Source organism: Pyrgilauda ruficollis, unplaced genomic scaffold (assembly GCF_017590135.1).
Source record: "Pyrgilauda ruficollis isolate IOZ18807 unplaced genomic scaffold, ASM1759013v1 scaffold55, whole genome shotgun sequence".
NCBI lineage: Eukaryota > Metazoa > Chordata > Aves > Passeriformes > Passeridae > Pyrgilauda > Pyrgilauda ruficollis.
The window spans coordinates 3,629,172-3,634,952 of record NW_024527155.1 but is presented as its reverse complement, the minus strand read 5'-3'; positions in this window follow the sequence as shown (position 1 = coordinate 3,634,952).

The window sequence follows — 5,781 nt, the reverse complement described above, 5'->3', positions numbered from 1 at the left end:
GTCCTGGGGCTCCGCTGGGGTCCGTGCCCCGTGCCCCTGTGTTTCGGTGACAGCTCGCTCCTTGTCCCCAGATCGTCCTCTGCAAAGCTGTTCGCTGCGCCGGGCGCTGCCCTGTGTTCGGTCGTGAGCTCCCTTGTTGGAATTTGAAAATGAGTTCCCAGGCGTCCTTCCCCAGGACTGCTCCTTCCTGTTTCTAATTCTTTTCGCTCATTTGAGCTGTAGCTGTGTTCAAACCTGCTTTTCCTTTCCCCTCAGAGGACAAATGTCTTGACCCCCGTGCAGGTTTGACAGTTTAGGAAATCATATTCGACCTTTGCATTTGTTAATGCTTGGTGTAAGCTTGGGCTTTGATTTGCGGGTTTCCATTCCCACCTGGTTTCAAGGTGTGGTACCTGGCGGGTTTTTTGGCTATTGTATTCTGTCTGCTTTAAGTATTTATTCAGCACTAAAAGGGCTCAAAAAATACTCACAATTTATTTTTATTGGATAGGTAAGTACCAGCTATTACAGCAAATGCACTGCGTTTCCTCTAAAATAGTGGTTTCTGGAATAAGTATAAATTCTACTTGTAACCTCTTATGCTATCTCAAGTAAGCCTGTACTCCTATTTAAAGAGATGTACTAACATGTACAAATCATTGCAAAACTTTGTGCATTGTATTTCTGTTATTCTGATTTATGAGTATGTACAAGGTAAGGTTTGGGGTTTTGGTTTTTTTTTTTTTTTTTTAAGAAACTATTGCAATAGTTTATACAAATCAGAGATTAAAATAAATTATTGAGGGATTTGCTCAGCCAAGGGAAGAAACTCAAAACTGCCACGGGGTTGAGGGTTAATTATAATGAGGGCAAAGCGGTGGTTGAAACTGTAATTTCTGCAGGTGAAAATAAAATGGGGATGTAAGCTGTCTATGGTGACATCTGTGGTTACAAAGCTGTTAAAGCAAAAGGGCTGACACTACCTGGAGCTTTCCCTTTCTCTCACAGAGATACTGCTCCAGTTTAGAAAATCCTTTTCCTACACTACAGTTCACTGTAGAAACAGAGTTTTGTGGTGACTTAGCATTCTTTTCTAACTTGTGCCCAGATGTGGGAGAAGGGGGAGGCCAGGGGGCTGAGGGCCCCTCTCCTGGGGCTCACTGTTTGCACAGAAGGCTGTCCCTTAGGCACAGGGACTGTCCCCCACCTCCCCTCAGGAGCCTCCTCATCCTGTGGGGTCCCCTCAACAGCACACCGAGTGTGCCCTCACTCTGCTGGTGTGAAGAACAAAGCTTCTCTCTGTTTTTGTGTCCTCCTGTTTACCCCTTCCTGCTCTGTAGGAAGAACCTGGGCAGCGCCTGTACCCGAGCCTTCCCGCAAGTTTCCAGGGAGAAGCTGTCCTTCTCAGACAACTGCCAGAAGGTGGCTTGAAGGCACAGAAGGACAAGGTGACATCATGTGCGAGGACAAGCTGTGGTGGGACCAACATGAGCCTTGCCTGGAGGAGTGGAGTGTCCTCGTGGGACAAGGGAAGAGCAGTGAGAGCCATTTACTGTGACTTTAGCAAGGCCTGTGACACAGCCCCCCAAGGTATCCAAGTGGGTTTGGCATGCACAGGAGAATGAGACTCCTGTGCAGTGGGCCTTGTGCTCAGCAGCACAAATCCTCCACTGGGTATTGATTTCTCTCTGCTCATGCTAATTAGTCCATATATTTAGTATTTTTTTTCCTCCATTAGGGACTTTCCAACACACATATACACTGGGTCTTTGTTAGATTTTCTTTATGCTCTGATTTCTGCAAAGCATCTGTGTAGTCTATAAATTCAGTTCTTCTGGTCACAGGTGTGACTCCTGGGTTTGGTGCTGTGCAGGGCCAGCAGTTGGACTCCATGATCCTTGTGGGTCCCTTCCAGTCAGCTTATTTTGTGGTTCTGCGATTGTATCCAATCCTTCACTCTCTCCCAGGCCTTGTTCAATGAAGCATATCAGGGTCACATGCTGGCTAAAAGTGATTTAAGACTAGCATGCTGCTGATAATGAATATACTGATTATAATTTATTTTAAAAATTAATTAAAAACTGATTAGAAAATTTATGTCATTTTCAACAAGCACACATGGCCACTGCAGTGCAGGTGTGCAAAGGGTTGGTGTGGTGCACATGTGTTCGTGTCTGAGCAGAGGGTGGGTGTGGTGAGGATCAGGGCAGCTGTGAGTTGGTTTGCCTGGAGCTGCAGCTGTTTTCCAGCTAGCTGTCGCCTCTAAAATGGCTGGGATTGCTCAGCCTGGAGAAGAGAAGGCTCCATGGAGATCTTAGACTATCTTCCAGTACCTAAAGGGCCTAAGAATGTGTAAGGGTTTTTGTTTTTCTTTTTTATTCTATGATTTTGTAGCTTTAGAAACAAAAAGACAACAGCTGGAAGATGATAATTTCTGTTTTCTTCTCACAGGCCCGTGCTATTGTCAAGCCTGCTGCTTGGACTAGAGAAGATTTCCATCACAGCTTTGACTGTTTCAGGGTTGTTTTCACCCTCTCTCAATCACAAGCTGGTAAGTACCATAGCCTAGTTAGTTGTGCTACTTATTTTTCTCTCTCCAAATACTTACGTAGTTATTTCATGTCAGGCTGGAAACAATTTTAACTGAAGGGTGGAAAACCTCTGGGTGCATCCCCACCTTTCTGTGGCTGTGTCAATGACCCCTCTGACAATGGGAATTCTTAAACTATACTAAGGCACATGGGAAATAAGGAGGTGATTGGCGATGGCCAAACCTGGCTTTGCCAGAGCAAATCATGCCTGAAAAATTTGCTGTAGAAACACAGAAGGACATGTGTTCAGAGAAACAGGCATGATGTTCCCTCCAAAATAAGAGGGAACTGAGAGTTAGAGTTGGAACTGAGGTAGGACCCATAATATATTTGGAAGTAAAGAGTAAAGTTGAGGGACAACAGTCCTGAAGGTGTAGAAAAGTATTAATACTGATTCAGGACACAAGGATAATTTCATACTTGAAGCCACATGAAAAAGTCACAAAAAGAAGGCAGAAGAGGAGTGATACCTTGTGTAAGAAGGAGGTAAGACATCTAAGTTGTTATGATCAATTTTGGTACTTTTAACTGAAGAGAGGGTGCATTGAAAATGAGATAACAGCAGGAAGTAAAAGGTACATTTCCTGCTGTGGTTGCAGCAGGAAGTGTATCACAACAATTTTTTGGCTTCTCATTTCCAGCAATGGTAATATTTTTTTTAGAAGCAGAACAAAAAGGCTGGTAACAGGCATACAGTGCATCTCACAAATCTCACATGCAACAAGAAGTATATAAGGGTCTCATTAAAGGAGAATGTAGCACTTAATTCCTGATGAAGCTTTCATTTGATTTCTCATGCAAGCCAATATTTTATTACTTTTTTTTTCAACTTATCTACAGTTTATAAATGCCCCTCTCATCAAAAAGCAGACAAGTAGCATCTAAATATTTGGCAGAGGCTAAGCATCTACACATTTATGAGATCATGGTAGTAATTTTTAAAAATGTCTGTCTTTTAAAATTATACCAACTTCTTTGGGGGACTTATTCTTGTGATGTTTAGGGGTTTGAGTGAGTTTATTTACTATTATTTTTTATAAACTTTGTACTAATGGCAGGAGGAGTCAGCAGTGGTATTTCCTAGGAATTTATACCTGGCCCCTGTGCTTCAATGTTATCATAAAAATCCCAAATGGGGGTACAAAATGATGTGAGAAAGTTTGCTGATAACTTAGAATTACGGAATTACTTAGAGGAAAGTTAGAAGAAATTACTTACAGAAAGAAAACATTTTGCTTCATATCTGCAGAATATATCATGATATTCAGTAGCTGAATGGTGAAGCAGTAAATGATATGTCAGTAACGTAAACTGACTTGCCTTGAGGAAAAGGCAGCCTTGGCTTTTTTAATCTATTTCTCTTTTTGCTCAGATTGTGGATGTGTAATAAGAAGGTTCTGTGGTATTGTTAGTGCAATGCTTAGTGGAGATCAAAATAGGAAGTGCTAAGAATAATGGAATTGCTAGGAAAATAATAGAATGTCATGAAAGGAATTGTTGCATTGCAGCATAAATCCATTGTGCTTCTGTATGGTAAGTTTGACATGCAGGTCTATTCCCATGAAGAGTGGCATGCTGGAAGAAAAGAGAAATGGTCACAATTTGTCATAACAAGAAAAAAACAATGAAATCCTGTGGCAGATTCAGTGGTACATGCTGAACAATGGTGCATGTCTTTCCTTGGTATTGCATGTTGAAATTTCTCAACTCTCTTCTGCTCTGTGAAGAGTTATCCCCCACTTTGGGGCTGGATTGCAAATCAGAGTTAAAGTATAAGCTTATTAACTGCTTTGTGGGGAAAGATGAGGTGGAATTTGATGTATCTTTATGAGATTAAAGTTCAGGGCACTCTTTTCCCTTTCCTATGTGTGTTATGAAAGGTACAGTTCTGCTTTTTAAGCATTGTGGATGATAACTGCTATTGCCTTATGTTGTCGTGAATTGTACAAGCCAAAAGTCTGCCTTTCCCTTTAGGTTTTTAAACATACACCCTTTGTAAAATGAGAAAATGGAGGATTCAAACCAGGATTCATGGCCTTTCATTTTTCTGCCCCACGGAGCTGTTTGAGGAGAAGTGGCTCTCACTCCCCAGTCCCCTCCCTGTCTGAGTCATTTTCCCCTGCTGTCCTTCCATGGGGAATGAAGTGCTGAAGGCTGAATCTTTGAGTCAGAGGGTAGTAAGAGTATTTAGGTCTGGAAGCCATTTCCCCAGCCTTTCTAGACTGTCCCCAGCATGAAGCACCCTTTTGTCCACTGTTTCATCCCACTGTGCTGAAATGAAACATGCGTATTTGTGGACATCTGTAGACCAGAGCTGACAATATTGACAGTTTTGGGAAATTGAAAACAAAACACCCAAAATATATCCATGTGCTCATTGGAACAATGAGTTATAGACTGATATGTTTTTCTTTCTCACACTGAAAAAAAGGAGCAGTATTTAGTAAAAAGTATTGTTGGTGTCCCTGTTGGACCCTAACATTATCTTATTCCTGAACAACTTGCTGAGGAAATTTGAATGTTACAAGAATGGGAGGATATGGTTGTAAGCTCTTCTTCATCCTGTGTTGTTTTGGACCTGGCCATCAGGAAACATTTAGTCTATCTCAGAGATGAAACTTTCTCTTCAGAAGTACTATTATGAGCAAGATGTGTTAATAATCTGTGGCAAGCAGTGACTTTGTTACAGAAAGGGACATCATCCCAACTTTTCCTTTCTTTGATGAAATTTTAAATGGAGATTTCTACAAATGATGTGCCAGAGGGGAATTTGCAAGGTTTGCACTGACCTACATAAACCCTAGTTGAACATAAAAGCAGATTAAAAGTTGTTTCACTCTGCTTCTGTCACCCTTTGTACTTTATCAACCACTGATCTTTATTCTTTGTCAATTCATATATGTTTAATGCAGCATTGCAAATATTTTTCCTCACATCCTAAAGTGTTCATAAAAATAAGGCTGGGTGGGAATATTTGAAAGAGCATTGTTTGTAATTTTCTTGTCTCTGCACAGCTGTGTGCCTAGAAACTGGAAACAGAGGCTTCTCTGTGCTGCAGAGGAATGGAAATAAATCATAATGCAAAGTCTTTCAAAAGAAATTATGTATCCTGGAGTATCTCAGATCAGGAAAACATTTTGTTGCATAGCTTGGGTTTTATTTCAAAAGATGGACCCCATATAGACCCTTGCTTTTGTATCTTAACCAGTTA